We start from the raw sequence: 20,095 nt of genomic DNA on the forward strand, positions 1-20,095 counted from the left end.
GTGAATCACTTATAGTGATAGCCATACCAGTGACATGTGGAAGCTACCTCGATAGGGCTGAAAGGTGCCAACTGTAAAATTTGAAGTGAAAGCATTTAAAATTTCAGAAATTAACAACATCGGGGATTGATTTGTTGTTGTTACTGTTTGTCTTTGTTCCTGAAGTGGGCCAATATCATCAGGAAGGTGGTGTCTTGACTTGCAAGTGAACTCTATTTGAGTAAGGAAAGGCTGTCCAAAGTCTCCAGTCTCACTCTCTCTTCCAGAACCATCTCGGTCCCCTGGCAAGATGACCAGAGATGGTCCTGGATACAGCAGTAGATCCTGGCAATTTTAAGCTAAGTTCTTTTTCAGGTCTCAGCTTGTCTGAAGCAACACCTTATCAGTAACTAAGGCTTGGTAAGAAATCAAGTAAAAATGGCCTCTTTTACCTACTTAAAAAAATCAGTTTTTATTGCTTTGAGGCTTGAGAGAATGATGGGGAAAATATTAGAAATATAGCTTAAATTTAGAAGCATACAATGCATTAATATTTTTTGTTCACTCTCAAGAAGTTGGTGATTCAACAATTGCCAGCACGTGCCTGGTTATACTCCATTTTGATGAAATCTCTAAACTTTTTCTGTCTAGCTAAGAAATAAAAACAAAATGTTAATATTTTCAACAAGCATCTGAGTAAATTTTGTAATCAAAGTGATTTAAAAACAAACTTACCAATATGATCAGTGCTCATTCAGCTAAATAGGAAGGGAAATTTGATATAGAAAAGCCTTGGATTTAAAGACTCAGGGCCAAAACATTTATTCAAATACCAGAAAGATGAATCCCAACACCAGAAAACCAAAAATCCATCACAGCAAAAAGATCTCTATACACAATAACAATGAAGGGGGTACTATCATCCCCAAGCCTTCCCTCTCTTAGTCTTCCCACACACCAGCTCCCTTGAATGAATCACAAACATGCTCCCTTAAACAAAATGACAAATATGTTCTCCCACTCACTCTAGTTGTTGCTCCAGCTGTCTGCTTTCTCTGTCCTTCCCAGCTCTGACTAGTCTGACCATCTCAGCTCTGCTTCAGGTGTGCCTCTTTCTGTTACTAGTTTAACTGACAAAAGGTCAAAAAGAAGCAAAGAGACAATAATCAGAAACAGGGTAGGTATAGAGTCAGTTATGCTTCTGGTGTCCATGATCCCACTATCATAGCTTCTTTCACTGTTGCTTATTGTTTTCTAATTTGCAGTTTGGGGTTCATCATTCTGGCTAGAAAATTTCCTCTTCTCCCTTCAGATGTGAAGAACTTGGATACATTGTTTCAGGAGGATCTGTTGGGGCAGCTCTTATTTCCCTGCTCAGTCTAATATCAAAACTTTTGAAAGCAAAAGAAATTCTGCTGTAAGGTCCAGGATCAGCCACAGTCTGTCTCTTGGTACCAGACTATTCCTGTTCTCTAGTTGCTGCCTTCCACTCACCCATTGCAGAGATTTCTCTGGGGGATCCTAGAAGAAAGGAAAAGGGGTAAAGAGATAGGACATATGGTCTGACAGCTCAACCTTGTTCAAGACAGTATAATATGATTAGCTCAGATTCAATTTAATTCTACCTTTTGTGAAGCTTATTTATAATTAGTAAAGACCAGAACCATAAAACTCTTCTCAATTTGAGCTCAGAGCATCTGGAACAAAACTAGCATTTTAGGCAAAGGGGTCAGACCTCAATCTTTCTCATAGTATTCCAGTACCAACGTTGTTTCTATTTCCCTTTCTCCATTCATGATTAAAGACATTTATACATCTAAAAGCACTTGAGATTATCTCATTTTTATAGTGACTAAGCCAACTTTGGTACTAATTAAAGTAGAAAGAGTAACCTGTAAATAAAACTTTAAAGGACAGAAAAATTTGGAAGAAGAGAAAGAGTGTGTATGTGGATGTGCTTCTGCGTGTGTGCACACTCACATGTGCAATCCTTGCCTGTTGAAAGAATACAGATACTTTATAGAACCACGAAAAAATAACAGAATTCTATAGCGCAACAATGTTGTCTATGGGGTTTTCTTGGCAAACATTCACACATCCCCTTGTAATATATAAATATGCTTGTTTCCTGACAGCTCTCCAAAATTTATTATTTTTTTTGTCATCTTTGCCAGTCTAATAGGTAAGGGGGAATATCGGACCTGTTTAATTTGCATTTCTTTAATTAGTAGTGATTTGGGACATATTTATTCATGCAACTATAAATAGCTTGGATTCCTTCAAGAACTGCCTGTTTATAACCTTAGACCATAAGTCAATTGGAGAATGGCTCTTATTTTAATAAATTTGAATCAGTTCCTTATATATCTTGGAAATGAGCCCTTTATTAAAAGAAACTTGCAACAATTTTTAACGTGGTGTTATTTTTGCTTACTTTGTTGAATTTATAGAAACTATTTTTTGAAATTTTATATAATCAAAATTATTTATTTATCTTCTGTGATTCTCTCTATTTCTATTGGTCATTACCTTTTTTTACTATTAATAGATTATGAGAGCTAATTTTTTCCATATTCTCTAATATCTTCTTATAGTATGATTGGGGATTTTCTTGGTACAAGGTGTGAAATGTTGGTCTAAATCTAATTTCTTCCATATTACTAATTTTCCCAGGAGTTTTTGTCAAATAGGAGTCTGTACTTCAGTAGCTGTGGTCTTTGTTTTTATCAATTTATATATTTATATAGCAAGTAAGTTTTCTTCTATTATGTTATGAATTAATCTGTTCTGCTGATCAAACTCTCTATTCTTAAACTAGGACCAAATTGCTTTGAGGATTACTGCTTTGTAGTATAGTTTGAAATCTGTCACTGCTACATCTCTCTCATCCCTACTTTTTTCATTAACTCCCTTATTATTCTTGACCTTTTTTGCCTCCATCAGAATTCTGTTATTTTTTCGTAGTTCTATAAAGTATCTGAATGCCATTACTTTTTCTAGTTCTATAAAATGATCCTTTAGTAGTTGATTAGTGTAGTATTCAATAAGTAAATTTATTTAAATAGAATTGGAATTTTTGTTATTGTGACTTGTTCTACCCTCAAGCAATTAATGTATTCTTTCAACAGGCAAGGACCATTTTTATTGATTTATTTTATGAACACAATGTTGATGTTATTGCTTTTCACTATTTTTTTTAAAATGAGCCTTCTATCCCTCTTCTTGATGAGTACATTAACAAAGAGAGAAGAAAAATGGCATTTTGGTTCTTATCACTTTTATTTATTTTATGAACACAATGTGAGATGGAAGGAAAGGCTCTCATTGGCTAAGGAATGCTATTTTCACTTCATTCTATTGAATTTTGTTTATAAAAATATAAAATCTCACCCTGATAAGCAGAAGTAAAAAACAAAACAGATGTAATGAAGACACAATTCCAAACACTCCAACTGTGTTTCCTTGTTTTAATGCTTGTGTTTGGAAAGATCAACTACTAAAAAGAAATGATGTTCCTTGAAGTTCATCCCAGTATTTTCCTTCTTTGGCTGTGCCTGTTGTATTGGGCAAAAATAAAAGAAAAATAGTTAAAGGACATGAAATAAAAAAAAATACCATAGAATGAATGAGTGTAGGGGATCAGCTTTTGCTGGGAAAAGGCTGCCAATCTTGGGAAATGATTTCCAAAATGACATTTATATTTGTTCTGTGTAGACATTTGTATTAAATTTTCCAAAGCAGTAAATGGGAATGACTATAAGCATGAATGAATTCTTAGGGATAATTATAAATGAATATAATATATCTGTGAGTTATTACATAGGAATTCCAAAAGAACCTGTTTCATATTGTGTTTCCTCCAGGCTTTTGTTTACCTTTTTGTTTATCTCTGAACTCCTACCTGAAGTTGGTAGGACATAGAAAGAATGCAATTTGGATAAACTTAGTATTACAAACATCTTTACAGAGGATTTCTACTGCCAACAAATATAAGAAACTTAACATAGTGAAGAAAAGATGTCCTTTCATATATGACAGAAAAAAATAAGAAAAAAGGTAAAAATCTCAGCAAAAGAAAAAAAGCTAAGACTGAAGGGACTGAGAATATTTGTTTTTATTAGTGATTAACATTGTGTGCTATTGTCTATTGTCTCCAAAAAACATACCTCATCATCAGGATCTTCTCTATTTAAATCTCAGAAGGACATGAGAATATATGAGTTTCCCAGTAAATTGTTACGTTTGATATTTAAGGTAGCTACTATAGCATACACTATGTTGGTGGAGTTGAGAATTTGTTCAACCATTCTGAAAAATAATTTGCCTGTACTAAGAACATATCTAAAATATCCATACCTTTTCCATCAAGACATACATTGTTAGGTATTCAGCTCAAATCAAGTAAAGAAAACATTTTAATTCCTATAAAAATATTCATCTTTCTGGTGTCTATGTTTATAAAATTGACTAACTTGTTGGAAGAAGAACAACTTTTCTTAGAAAAAAGTAGGGTACTAGAATAATGTGGTAGAGTGAAAAGACCCAGAGGGCCCACATTTAAATGCCGGCTTTGTCACTTATTGTTTATGTAACACTGAGTAAATCATTTCACCCTTCTTGGCTTTACTTTCTTCTTTTCTCATATATAAAATAGGAGGTTTAAGGTACATGTTCTCTGAAGTCCCTTCTAACTCTAAATCTATGATCCCATAAATTTTAAGAAATTTTGTCATTTTTGCTTTAAAAAAAAGAAGAAGAAAATTAAAGATGCTTTGGGAAAAGTTTTGTTCATTTAATAGCATTGGCCTGAAGTCAAGAAAACCTTTATTCAAATTCTAACTCAGATGCTTATTAACTGTATGACCTTGGGCAAATCATTTAACCTCTGCTTTCCTCAGTTTTCTTGTTAGAAAGAGATAAAGTTTGTTTGTCCTCCACAGAAACAAATATCTGGTAGTGAAGTGATTGGGCGGGAGTACTGAGAAAAAGATATCCCAAGGTCATGCTTCCGCAGTAGAGGTATTCTCTCAAATGAACTTGCTTAATAAACTTCATGCATATTAACTAACATTCCTCACAAAGAATTAGAGCCTCGTTATCTGCCCACACTATGCATGCAGAAGAGGAGCATGTATGTGGTGGGAGTAGATGGGAAATTTTAACACAGAAGGATCAGGAGCAATCCTTATCTGGAAGGGAGGGGCCTTTAAAAATTAACACTATGAAGGTTTGTTCTGCTTCTGTATTGGAATTCTCTTTCAAGCATTTCAGGCAGGATCCCCCCTTCTCATGAGAATCATAAATAAATCTTTCCTTCTCTCACTGTAGTGTATAAGATTTTTTTTCCTCTCAGGGTTTCCAACATCCTGAACTATAAAATGGGGATAAGACTAACACCAACCTCCCTGGGTAGTTGTGGGGAAAAACTGTGATCAAATTTGTAAGGTCTTTATCATGGCATCTGGCCATGTAGTAGGTATTATATAAACGTTAGCAATTATTATCTAACAAACTATTTTGACTCTATCAGAATATTGGGATAGGTAGAACTTGAGGAATTTTTAGATCTAATATTGTTCCATTAAAAAATAGCAGCTAGCGTCTATATAATGATTTAATGTTTAAAAAGCACTTTACAAATATCTTATTTTTTTCCTCACAAGAAACTTGAAATATCAGTGCTTTTATTGTTTTCATTTGAAACTGAGACAGATGTTAAATGCCTTACTTGATCACACAACTACTACACCTGGTTCTACTGGGTTCAAATTTGAACTCGAGTCTTCATGATTTTGGTTTCAGCACTTCATCCACTGTGTGAGAATACTTCTTTTTCTTAGTCCAGATAATATTATCCTGCCCTTTTTTTTGTCTTGATTCTTTTAAGGTCCAACTTTTATTTTTGTCATTCATATAATATCAATTTATTTGATAAGAACCCCCATTGTTTTACAGTATTTAAATCCCAAATCCCATAATAGATTATTAGTGTTGAAAGACAAGTTGAGGCCAATCAATGCTTGAAATTTTATGTATATTTATCCACATATATGTTATATACATTACACACATTTACAACACATATGCAAAATAGACACATACACATCACACATATGTATATGTGTGGATGTGTATACACACATTCATGTACACATATACACATACAGATACATACATATGTATGTATGTATGGATGGATGTATGTATGTATGTATGTATGGATGGATGCATTCTGGGCCCTCACCAGTCATCTTGACCTTTGTCTTGCCACTGCACTTCAATGACTCTGAAGGAGAGAATGAGGCTGATGTCAAAAAACAACTTTTACTGGAAGAATTCTGAAAAGGACTAGTCCTCTATTTTTTGAGGCAGTTTGCTCTACATGGGATAGTGCTAATTTTTAGGAAACTTTTTTTTCCCTTTCCTTACATGAAAAACCTAGACTTCCCTCATTGCATCCTCAGCTCTTCCCTTTAGGGTCAAATAGATCACATCTAATCCTTCTCACCTGGCAAGTCATTAAACTCTTGGAGACAATCTTTTCCTGTACAAACATCTCTGGTTTCTTTTTTTAAAAATTGAATTACTTTATTTCTTTTCAGTGTTTGACAATCACTTCCACATATGTCAGATTTTTTCCACTCCCTCTCCATCATTCCACCCTACTTCCCAACTCTCTCCCTGAGATGGCATACAATCTTATATAGGTTCTACAGGTACATTCCTATTAAATGCATGAGACATATAAGAATTAAAATGAAGGGGAGAAACCACAAAACAAAACAAAATATAATACAAAAGAAAATGGTCTGTTTCCATCTGTGATCCAATTCCATGGTTCTTTCTGTGAATGTGGAAGGCATTTTGCCTCCAGAGTCCATTAGAAATTTTTTAAGTCTATGTATTTCAATGAAGTACTATATCTACCAGAAAAATTCCTCACACACTGTGGTTGTTGCTGTGTACAAAGTTCTCCTGATTCTGCTCCTTTCACTCAGTATCAGTTCATAGAAGTTTTTCCAGGCTTCTCTGAAGTCTTCCTGCTCATCATTTCTTATAGTACAATAGTATTCCATTATATTCATAAGCACAACTTGCTCAGTCATTTCTCAATGGATGGGTACCTCCTTGATTTCTAGGTTTTGGCCATATAAATATACTATACTATAAATATTTTCATACATGTGGGACTCTTTCCCATTTCCATGATCTTTTTGGAATAGAGTATCAGAAGCAATATTGCTAGGTCAAAAGGTATGCACATTTTTGTAGCCTTTTGGGCATCATTCCAAATTGCTCTCCAGAATGGTTGGATCAGCTCCCAGCTCCACCAACAAATCTCCCACATCTTCTCCAACATTTATCATCTTCCTGCTTTGTCACGTTAGCCAATCTGGTAGGTGTAATGTAGTACCTCAGAGCTGTTGTGATTTGCATCTCTCTAATCAATAGTGATTTAGAGCATTTTTTCATATGATTATAGATAGCTTTAATTTCTTCCTCTGAAAATTGCCTGTTCACATCCTTTGACCATTTATCAATTGGGGAATGACTTGTATTCTTGTACATTTGACTCAGTTCTCTATATATTTTAGAAATGAGGCCTTCATCACAAACACTACTTGCAAAAATTATTTTCCAGTTTTCTGCTACCCTCTTAATCTTGGTTGCATTGGTTTTGTGCAAAAACGTTTCAATTTAATGTAATCAAAATTGTCCGTTTTGCACTTCATAATGTTCTCTGTCTCTTGTTGGGTCACAAATTTCACCATTCTCCATAAATCTGGCAAATATACTATTCCTTGCTCCCCTAATTTGTTTATTGTGTCAATCTTTGTACCTAGATCATGTATACATTTGAACTTTATTCTTGTGTATGATGCTGACATCAATGTCTGAACATTGGTCTGTGCCTAGTTTCTACCACACTGTTATCCAGATTTCCCAACAATTTTTGTCAAACAGTGAGTTCTTATCCCAGAAACTTGGATCTTTGGGTTTCTTAGAGACATGCTTGACACTCAAAAAGGGTATCAAGAAAAACTTATTAAAAATGGAGTTCTGAGGAGGACAGGCCTAAATTCCTTCACCTGAAAGAATGGGTAGCTTTGAGAATGCCCACCGGAAGAACTACAACCAGAGTGGGATGAGGCAAGACCCTTATAGAATTTGAAACTTTGGATTGCCCATGATACCATCCCCTGGCCATGTGACTTCAAGTTCTCCTTCAATAGGCTTTCTCTCCACAACTTACTGAATATGCACAGCTGTTTTCTGACCTTCATCTCACTGTACTAGGTCACCCACATCCCCCATCAAAGTGTGGAAATAAAACTTACTTCCTGTTTTCTCACAGGTTTATGAAACAGTAGATTGTAATATTCATTAACTACAGTGTTTTGAGTAGCTAACATATTCCACTGATCTACCCCTCTGTTTCTTAGCCAGTACCAAGTGGTTTTGATGATTGTTGCTTTATAATACAATTGGAGAACTGGTAGAGCTAGGCCACCTTCCCTAGAATTTCTTTTCACTAGTTCCCTTGACATTCTGGAGCTTTCGTTCTTCCAGATGAATTATGATATTATTTTTTCTAGCTCTAGAAAATAATTATCTGGTAGTTTGATTGGTATGGCACTGAATAAGTAAATTAATTTAGGTAGAGCTGTCATTTTTATTATATTAACTTGGCCTATCCATGAGCAACTGATGTTTTTCCACTTACTGAGATCTGACTTTATTTGCGCAAAAAGTGCTTTGTAATTGTGTTCACACAGTCCTGGGTTTGTTTTGGCAGGTAGACTCCCAGATATTTTATAGTGTCTACCCTAGCTTTAAATGGGCTTTCTCTTCCTATCTCTTGCTGCTGGGCTTTGTTAGTAATATAGAGAAATGCAGAAAATTTATGTGGGTTTATTTTGTAACCTGCAACTTTGCCAAAGTTGTTTATTATTTCAAGTAGTTTTTTACTTGATTCTCTGGGATTCTCTAAGTATATCATCACCTCATCTGCAAAGAGTGATAACTTAGTTTCTTCTATGCCTATTCTAATTCTCTTAATTTCTTTTTCTTCTCTTATTGCTACATCTAGCATTTCTAATACCATTTTGAATAACATGGTGATAATGGACATCCTTGTTTCAGCCCTGATCTTATTGGAAATGCATCTAGTTTTTTCTCACTGTATATAATGCTTGCTGATAGTTTTAGGTAGATATTGCTTATTATTTTATGGAAAGTTCCATTTATTCCTATGCTCTCCAGTGTTTTCAATAGGAATGGGTGTTGTATTTTGTCAAAAGTGTTTTCTGCATCTGTTGAGACAATCGTGGTTTCTGTTAGCTTTGTTGTTGATACGATCAATAATGCTAATAGTTTTTCTAACATTGAACCAGTTCTGCATACCTGGCATAAATTCTGCCTGATCATAATGTATTATTCTTGTGATAAATCACAGTATTCATTTTGCTAATATCTTATTCGAAATTTTTGCATCTATATTCCTTAGAGAAATTGGTCTATAATTTTCTTTCTCTGTTATGACTCTTTCTTGTTTAGGTATAATAACAATATTTGTGTCATAAAAAGAATTTGGCAGGACTCCTTCATCAGTTTTCCCAATTAGTCTATATAGTATTGGAATTAACTGTTCTTTAAATGTTTGATAGAATTCACTTGTAAATCTATTTGGTCCTGGAGATTTTTTCCTAGGGAGTTTATTGATGGTTTATTCAATTTCTTTTTCTGATTTGGGGTTATTTAAGTACTCAACTTCCTCTTCTGTTAATCTGGGCAATTTATAGTGTTTTAAAATAATCATCCATCTCATTTAGACTGTTGAATTTATGGACATACAGTTGGGCAAAGTAATTTATAATTACTGTTTTAATTTCCTCCTCATTGGAGGTTATTTCGCCCTTTTCATTTTTCATATTGGTAATTTGGTTTTCTTCTTTTTTTAAAATCTAATTGACTAAAGGTTTATCAATTTTATTGCTTTATTCATAAAACCAAATCTTAGTTTTATTTATTAGTTCAATAGTTTTCTTAATTTCAATTTTATTAACTCTCCTTTCGTTTTCAGTATTTATAATTTGGTATTTACTTGAGGATTTTCAATTTGTTCCTTTTCTAGCTTTTTCAGCTTACATGCCCAAGTCATTGATTTCATCTTTCTCTATTTTATTCATGTAGGCATTCAAAGATATAAAATTTCCTGTAAGAACTGCTCTTGCAGTATCCCATAAGATTTGGTAGATTGTCTCATTATTGTCATTCTCTTGAATGAAGTTGTTGATTGTTTCTATAATTTATTATTTAACCCACTCATTCTTTAGGATTTGATTATTTAGCTTCCAATTAGTTTTTGGTTTATATTTCCATGGCTTTTGATTACATATAATTTTTATTGCATTATGATCTGAGAAGGATGCTTTGACTATCTCCGCCTTTTGTACTGGATTTTCAGGTGTTTATGGCCTAGTGCATGGTCACCTTTTGCATATGTGCCATGTACCCCTGACAGAAAGGCGTATACCTTTCTATCCCCATTCAATTTTCTCCAGAGATCTACCTTATCCAGAGTTCTATTCACTTCCTTAACTTCTTTTTTGCTTATTTTGAAGTTAGATTCATCAAATTTAGAGAGGGGGAGGTTGAGGACCCCACCTGTATAGTTTCACTATCTATTTCTTCTTGCAAGTCCCTTAACTTCTGCTCTAAGAATTTAGATGCCATACAGTTTGGAGTGTATATGTTTGGTAATGAAATTGCTTCATTGCTTATGGTGCCTTTCAGCAGGGTAATAGTTTCCTTCCTTATCTCTTTTGACTAGATCTATTCCTACTTTTGCTTTGCCTGAGATTAGGATTACTACTCCTGCTTTTTTTACATCAGCTGAAGCAAAAAATAATCTGTTCCAACCTTTTAGTTTTACCCTGTGTGTATGCCCCCATTTCAAATGTTTCTTGTAAACAACATGTTGTTGGATTATGGTTTTTAATCCATTCTACTATCTGTCTCTGTTTTATGGGAGAATGCATCCTATTCATATTCACAGTTTGATTACTGTCTTTGTCTTTCCCTCCATCCCCTTTCCCTTCGTTTATGCTTTTATTTCTTCCTTTTCCCTTCCCCCCCAAAACAGAGATTTAGTTTTTGACCACTGCCTCCCTCCTCCTTCCTTTCTTTCAACCCCACTCCCTTTTAATCCCCTTTTCCCTTACTACTTTTTCCCTTCCTTTTAGCCTCTGCTCTCTTTTCCTTCCTCTTTCCCTCCTACTGCCTGTAGAGCTAGTTGTATTTCTATACTTCACTGAGTTTGTTGCACCCTCCTTGAATCCAATCAGATGAGAGTACCTCTCAAACAGTACTCATCTCCTTCCCCCCTTTCCCTGTATTGCAATATATTTTTGTGGCTTTTCCTGTGATGGAATTTATTTTTTTCTGCCTCTTCCATTTCACATCTCCCATTAAAATGCCTTTGCACCTTTAAATAATATTTGTTGTCATCACATCATTTAATTTATACCCATTCCCTCTATGTATATCCTTTTTATATTTAATAATAAATATACAATTCACAAGATTAGCAAATATCATCTTCCCTTAAAGGGATGTAGACAGTTTACCCATATTGAGTAACAAGTTTTGTTTTTTTTCTCCTGTTTACCTTTTTATACCTGTCTTGAGATTTACGTTTGGACACTGAATTTTCTTTTGACTTCTGGCCTTTTTATCGGGAAGGTCTGGAAATCTCTTATTTCATTTACTGTCCATCTCCTTGCCTGAAATGTTATGCTGAACTTTACTGGGTAGTTGATCTTTGGTTGTAGTCCCAGCTCCTTTGCCTTATGGAATATTGTATTCCAATTCCTTTGATCTTTTAAAGTAGAAGCTACAAGGTCCTGTATGATACTGACTGTAGCTCCTTGATATTTGCATTGTTTCTTTCTGACTGGCTGCAGTATTGTCTCTTTTATTTGATAGTTCTGGAATTTGGCAACAATATTCTTTGGTGTTTTAAGTTGGGTCCCTTTCAGATGGTGAGCAGTGTATTCTTTTGATGACTATTTTGCCCTCTGAATCCAGGACTCGTGGGTAATTTTCCTTGATGATTTCTTGGATATTGTTCATGCTCTTTTTTTCATCATGGCTTTCTGGTAGACCAATAATCCTTGGATTTTCTCTCCTGGATCTGTTTTCCAGGTCAGTTCTTTTTCCAATTAGATATTTTACACTTTCTTCTACCTTTTCATTCTTTAGAATCTGTTTGACTGATTCTTGATGTCTCATAGATTCATTAGCTTCTACTTGCCCAATTCTAATTTTTATCAAATTGTTTTCTTCATTTAACTTTTGCATCTCCTTTTCCATCTGTCTAATTGTTCCTTTTAAGTAGTTATTTTCTCCAGCTAGTTTTTATACTTCCTTTTCCATTTGTCCAATTGTCCTTTTAAATTCTTCTGTGATTTCTTTCTTCATATTTTTAAAGTCATGCATGAGTTATTCTTCTCCTTCTCTAATTTGGCTTTTAAAATTCTTCCTGAGCTCTTCCAAGAAGAGTCTTTGTGCTTCAGACCAGTTCATATTCCCTTCTGAACTTTTTGTTTTGCTTCTTGCCCCATAGAAAGATTCTATGGTCTTTTCTCTTCTGCTTTGCTTCTTACTCGTAATAATCACCCTTTCCCTGGCTTTTAAAGTAGACCTCTGTGTCTGGGGCACAGGGTCTCGGTTGCACAGTTCTTGTGCCTAAAACTTTAGGCTTTGTGTGTTGTGGCTTCTGGTTCTTTCAGCTAGAAGCTAACATTCTACCACTTACCTGGTACTGAGTCAGCTGGTGTTTGAAAACAGAGGCCAGATGAGGTCTTTTTGGTTTATTTTGTAGTTACCCTGGAGCTAGCTGGTTAAGTGTGGGGGAAGCGTGGTCTGGGGACAGGAGGTCTCCTCTGTTGAGCTAAAGCACAGGCAAGCTTAGTGGTTGGTGATCCCATCTGTGCTAGTGCCTTCCCAATTCTCCTGGAATGCTGAGACATGCCTGGGGTCCTGGCATTGGTAGCTGCTTGGCTTCATCCCCCAGGGGCTCAGGATCTTCTCTCAGTTTGTTGAGGTGGGGCTGTCTGAGGCAGTTCTGATCCTTCACTGGTCTCCTTCAGCCCCAGCAAGAGGGTCCCTCCTTAGCAATCTTCCTAGATTCATGTGCTAAGGTCTGTTAACCTCTTTAGCTGCTCCCACTGTCCCAGGTGTTTTCCCAAGGAGATGTTCTCTGGGCTCGTCAAGTTCAACAAGGGGAGTGAGAAAGCAATTCCCTATCACGTCTCCATCTTGGCTCCCAGAACCAGAAAAATAACATCTTTCGTTTCTTAAAATTCATGAACTCCAGGCCCATCACCATTTGTTTATCCTATTGGTGTTTCCCAGCTTATCAGTAAAAGATCATTGTGTACCATATTGTATCACTGCCACAATGAACTTTTGGTATAGCAATTATCCTTGATTCTCATTCATTTTATAAGTTAACTCCAGCTTACCCATGTCTTCCTCATGCCTTGTTTGATGAAAGGAGTTTCATTGTCTCTATCCTCAAATCCAAAGTGCAACAATAGAATCAGTAATTTTAACAACATATAATATCATTGAGGGAGGTATGGAAAAAATTATTTGTTCCTCTTATTTTGTGATACAGACTATTAACCTCACTTGAGTGACCAGTGCAGTGATTATTTTAAAAAGTCTTCTTTTAGCCAAACCATCAAACGAAGCTTTGCTTAGGAATTCTGATGTATGTGATGACAGCAGTAGCTGAAGTTCCATAATTGGCAGAAAAAACTATCAGAAGAACTGTTATGCAAGGCAACTAACTTGTCCTCTTAAGATAAAGAATAATGACTTAAGTTGTTTCAGACACTTGGATAAAAAGCCTGAACTCAAGGAATCCCTAGAAGCCACAGCATTAAAAAAAAATTATGGAAATATTTAAGAAAATTGAAATTTCTGGGGGCAGAGCCAAGATGGTGGAGTAGAAAGACACACATATGTAAGAGCTAGCGTATAAAATACCTGTAAAGAAGAGCTCTCAACAAATTCTAGAGCAGCAGAAACCACAGAATAATGGAGTGGAGCAGATTTCTATCCCAGAGTGACCTGAAAGGCTGACGGGAAAGCTCTGTCGTGCACCCAGATAAGGAGCAGAGCCCAGCCCTGCCTTGGTCACATGGCACCAAAAGGAGCAGATCCAAGCAGGCTTCAAGGACAGAATCTCCAGCAGCAGCGCAGATCCCTCAAACCACAGACTCCAAAGGTCAGTGAGAGGGTCTTTTTGGCAGGTTGAGAAAGGAGCAGGGTGTCCCCATAACTTGGGCCTTCTCAGGTGGCAGCAGTAGAGGCAGCAGTGGAGGGGGCTCCCAAAGCAAACAGTAGCCTGCATCCATTGTTGAAGGTCTCATCATAAACCCCCTAAGGGAACTGAGCCCTGTGTGGCAGCCCTGCCCCCTCCTGAGCAGCTAATCTTAATCTCACACTGAATAACAGCCCTGCCCCTGCCTAAAGCCCCTGAGGCTTTGGAGCAGCTCATCTGAATATCAGACCCCAGTGCTGGCTTGGAGGAGCTGGAGGAGAGGTGGTTGTGGAGAGGAAACTCAGAAGTCAAGTAACTGGCTGGGAAAATGTTCAAAAAAGGGGGAAAAAAAGACCATAGAAGGTTACTTTCTTGGGAAACAGATATCTCGCCCCATCCTTTCAGATGAGGAAGAACAAGGCATACTGTCAGAGGAAGTCAAAACCTCTCCCTCCAGGGCCTCCAAAGGGAACTTAAACTGGACTCAGGCAATAGAAGACCTTAAAAAACAAGTTAGCAGCTTACTAAAGGAGAACCAAAAAAATGCTGAGGAAAATAACAGCTTTCAAACAAGGCTAACTCAACTGGAAAAAGAGGTCCAAAAAGCCAATGAGGAGAAGGAGGTTTTAAAAAGCAGAGTTAGCCAAATGGAGGAGAAGGTTCAAAGGCTCACTGAACAAAATAATTCGTTGAAAGAGAGAATTGAATTCAGGGAAATGAATGACTATGAATTAAACCAAGCAGTTAGTAAACAAAACCAAAAATTTGAAAAAATAGAAGATAATGTGAAACAACTCATAAGAAAAATAACTAACCTGGAAAATAGATCCAGGAGAAAATTGAAATTTCAGGAGAACTAAAATTACAGATGTGCCTAAAGCGGCATGACTATGTAGATAAGTGCTATATCCCACCTTCAAATGTGTCTTATTTGAGGTCTAATCCAAGAGTAGATTGGTTTTGTTTTCAAAGTTTGACTTATTAAAAAAATCAAATGGAAGTTGAGAATCTTCCACAAAGTAAAACTATATGAAGGGAGTTAACCATTTTTGAGAAAAGACTAGCCAAGGTGATAGTAATTAAAGTTCCCAAAAATGCTATGGAAAGAAAAAATGAATAATTTCTTCTTCATTGCTAACTTAGAAAGGAGTGGTTCTTCACTCCTCTTCAGACAAAAATAGCCATTTTAATGAGGAGATTTGTAGCCAGATGTCATTACCCATATCATGCAGGGTTCAATTTGCTCAATAAGGACTGCATTGAGTATAAAAATACAGTTGAATAAAATGATTTCTGTCACCTTGCCCATATGAAAAAAATTAAGCCCATAAAAAGTACAAATGAATGTCCTGTAAAATTTTATTGGCTATATCTACAAACATTATTCCTGTTTGCTTATCGTTTTCTTGACTAACTGGTTTAAGTTTACAACCTTGGTCTATTTGATAATTCTAATGAAATAATTTAAATCTGGATTCAAGTCTTGACTCTGGCATTTGATATATGTATCTTCCATAGCAAAATTTATCTTTTCTGAACTTTTGTTCTTTTATATAGGGGCCATATGGGTCATAACACAAGTCATACCAGACTCAGCGTGTCACTATGAGTCTCAAATGATAGAATTTCTCTAAATCTCCTTAAAGCACTATATAAGTGGTAAGTATCATTATTATTTGACCCATGTTGCTATGTAAAGGGTAACCACTCCTATGGTGTGCTAACTCTCATAGCAAGGTGTCACATAAACCGAGTAACCAAGAAGTCAGGGTAATAGAAGGGACATCAACAGGTTATTTAAGTCATGATGAATGATGGCACAAGTTTGGAAAGAAAGACTACAAAACAGATAGTGAAGACATTGAGAGAATTCAGAGTGTCTCAGAAGTCATTTGGTGACTTTGACAGTGATCTGAGCATCATAATATAATCGATGATTTCATTAGTATGGGTGTTCCTTTTACTGAAAAAGATTGCAGTCCCTCCATGCCTTTAACTCCTTGTCCTACATTTCCTTATAAATACTAAGTAGGCCTGCCTGACATACTAACTTCCTTCTTCTTTTAGTATTATGGGTATATCAAAGCACCACTCAGGCTGACCATCTGTTGTCTCTCAATCTTATTACATGGCCACCCCATTTCTACAAAGTAGAAATACATTATATGTTATTTATTGTTGAAATAAAAGTCTCCTGGTTGTAATAAGTATAATAATTCACATTTATATACTCCTTTAAGGTATGACAAGTATCCAGTAGTACTGCTATTTTAATTGATGCTAAAATAAAATAAGCATTTACTTTTTAAAAAAATTATATTTTGTTGCTGTGGAAATACCTCAGTTACAAACTTCCCTATTCTTTTAAAAATAAGAGTAAAAGAAGATGTCATAGCATGTAACTACGTGTTTACCATGGATAATATTGCCATATATTCTTGATACTTATACAACTTGTTACTTAAGCTATGTCATGTAAGATACATGGGCAGTCCACTGAGTTAGTATATTAATATGCAGATAAAAGAGATGTTAAGGAATGTTACAACCAGAACTTCATGAAACAATTGGTGGGATTAGATTGGGCTATTGGAAAGAATCAACAAATAACATATGAGGAACTTCTTGTGGCAACTTGAGATGATCAGTTATATACCATGGCCCTTTGTGTGTATACACACACATATAATACACATATATACACACATATATACATACATACACAAATATTCATATATACATATACACATACATATATACAACCATGTATATACATGCACACACATATACATACCTATATGTATGTGTGCATGTATGTGTGTGCATGTGTGTATATCCCAGCTTGAAAAGGGAATAGTGAGTCATTGTTTCTTGAATCCCAACCTTGGACTAGGGTATGTTGAATTTTTAAATTCCTATGAGTACATCTTCAGAATCCAGTAAAGCAAATTGTCAGGAGGAGTGAAGAGTCTGGGAGAGCAACTGAAGTAATTGATCCTGAAGGTAAGATCCTACTTAAAAGACAGGTGACTTCAGACCCAATGTTACTTTTTGGTTTTAGGGAATGGATTCTAGTTCTTTGCTACTTTAGCAAGTACTTGGAAATATCCTAGAATGTGACTTTAGCCTAAAGACAGGGGCAAACAGTAAAACAGTATCCAGTGGAGACTGAGAGACCAAGATTGGCAAGAGTAAAATGAGAGCATCTGTGGCCCTGTAACTCTGCAGCATCAGAAAGATGATGTTTTCCTTGAATGTGTCCTGCCCATATATGTTCCTTATCCTTTTTTTACATTTTTTGTGGGAAAAAGTAGCACAAGTATTGTAGAAAAACAATGAGTTGGTTCTATAATTGCTTTGGGAAAAAATGGAATGGACTATACCACCCCAAAGAAGTACTTTTCCCCCACACAAATGCTCTCATGATGAGACTATATAACTATAAATCTTATAATAGTACAGGCTCTGAGGAATCAAAATTGTAGGTGACCCAAAAAGCTATGGAGAGATTCATGGTGAGTCCAAGTGAAATGCCATATAGCTCCAGTAATGTACAATATCTTATGAAAAAAATGAGGTAGCTCATCACATGGATATGGGTAATCAATAAGTGCTATATAATCTTAGAACTTTATTGGAAACCACAGACTGTCTAAAGAGCCAAAGGGAAACCTAGAACATGGGAGAAGATGGCCCACAACACTCCCAAATGCTGCCCAAATCAGATTAAAATGTAATTGGGAAATCTTACTAAAATAAATAAAAATACAACAGAACATAAATAATAATAACTATGGTTATCTAAACCAATATATTGTTTATAGAGATTAATTTCTATTTGAGTTTTAGCACCACAGTTCTATGGAAACCTTATGAAAGCATATAAACAATAAAACCAAGTTTTATGGGCAAGTTACAACCAACACTAATAAGAGAGGATACCTTCATCAAAGAGATCATCTATCTGGTCACATATTAAAATTATTTAATATTATAAATAAGTATCATCTTTTGAATGTGCTTGTTTTTGGAGGATGTCATTTGTAGAGGATGTATGGCTACCCAAAGATGGCTTTGGATATGTGGGGTTCATGGGAGGAGGAGGATATAGTCCAGGTTCTTGGTGAGATTCAGATATTAAATGCAGGCTAAAAATCTCAGCCACTTTGACTCATGGAACACTTGACTTGGCTTTGAGGCTCATGTGTTTTTTTATCTCATTTATTCCTTTAAAAAATCGTTCTTATAGTTAAAAAAACCCCAAAACTTCAAATTTCCTTTTCTGGTATTTTTCTGATTTTATTATTCACACCTGAATTTTTTGCTTCTTTTTGATTTTTTAATAGAATAAATAGGCTATGATATTTAAAGAATATCTATATTGTCAGAACAGTGTACTGGGTGAACTGGGTGCAATATATTGAGAAAATAGCAAGAAAAACCCTTAAAAAGTAACATAATAATGTTATGCATTGATTTGAGCATTGATTGTGCAGGGTAAAGGAAGACACATTCCTTTTAAGCTTTAAAGACAATGTGACATTTATCTTTCAGCCATAAGGAAGGCAGAATTGAATCATGTCCCCAGAGGACAAGCACAGAATTTTCAAGAGGAAGAAGAGGCCAACTAGGAAATATTTTCACATAAGAACAGGCAAAAAGCGAATGACAAATATAGGTGTGAGTTTTGGTAAAGAAGACAGAAATTGAGGAAAGCTTTAAGTCCTTACAGACATAAACATTCAATGTAAAGCTTCAGTTTGTATTCTCCTCTTCCAGGACTTGTGATAGTACCAAGAAAAGAAGGCTTACTCTTCCCCCAACTTCCCAGTCTAGTACTTATACATTATCAGACTCTGTGACATGTTTCAATTAACCTGAACCTTTTTACCTAAAATGTAAAGTAGACATTAGTAATAGAGAAACATGAATGTGAATCAGGGCAAACAACCAAATGGCAGCCTAATTGATTCCTCAGGAATTTTCCCAGCTGAATTATTTTGATTCTATTACTAATATTTCATTTTATATAAACTCTATAAAGCAGCAGAGGAAAGGACATTATCCATCTAGATGTTATAACAGTCTGTGGTTGATTAAATACTCAAAGACAAAGCTGGTAGGGAAAAGAGAGTGGTAAAAATGAGGACCAACCAATTACAACCTCCACAACTTTTCCTATAATTACTGGTGCAACATATAAGAAATGAATTAGAGAATTACAAAAGAAAACATTATACAAGCTCTGTCTTGGGAAGATCATACACCATTAGAAAATAAAATAGAAAATTTTTGTATTACTTTTCAGGAAACTACTTGCAATAACTATTTTATTAAACATATCCTCACTTTTAATAAGTCATTATATGCTACCGAATTTCCCTTTAAATGGACTACATATAACACACATACTTTTTACACTTGCATTTTAAAGTCTGATAACCTTGGAATGACATCGACCATTTCCTCACTCCTTATAATCAACAAATTATGTTAAAAGTCATGTATTAAGCTTTTACTATATGTCAGGCACTGTGCTAAGAACTGGAAATAGAAAGAAAGGCAAAACAGACAAAGAAAATCAGATAAACAATCCCTGCTCTCAAGGAGCTCAAAGTCCAAGGGAGGAGACAACATGCAAATCATGTACAATGAAGACAAATTATAGTAGTTCAATGTCATTTAACAGACGTACTATCTGATAGTTTCTTTCCCATTTTTGTAGAACAATCCATTCTGTTATTGAGCAATTTAGCTAAAGGACATGTATACAGAAAGAGT

General features: G+C 35.4%; 1 long non-coding RNA gene across 2 annotated transcripts in view; it reads right to left on the bottom strand.

The window, feature by feature from the left end:
• Window positions 1-730: 730 nt before the first annotated feature.
• Window positions 731-20,095, bottom strand: part of LOC140512014 (uncharacterized) — a 48,604-nt gene continuing 29,239 nt past the window's right edge. For both annotated transcript variants that reach the window (XR_011969750.1, XR_011969751.1), the window contains exons 2-3: window positions 3,370-3,533; window positions 731-1,500 (exon numbers count right to left, since the gene is read on the bottom strand). This is a non-coding gene — a long non-coding RNA (uncharacterized lncRNA). The remainder of the gene's footprint in view (window positions 1,501-3,369; window positions 3,534-20,095) is intronic.

This window comes from Notamacropus eugenii, chromosome 6 (genome assembly GCF_028372415.1).
Source record: "Notamacropus eugenii isolate mMacEug1 chromosome 6, mMacEug1.pri_v2, whole genome shotgun sequence".
Classification (NCBI taxonomy): domain Eukaryota; kingdom Metazoa; phylum Chordata; class Mammalia; order Diprotodontia; family Macropodidae; genus Notamacropus; species Notamacropus eugenii.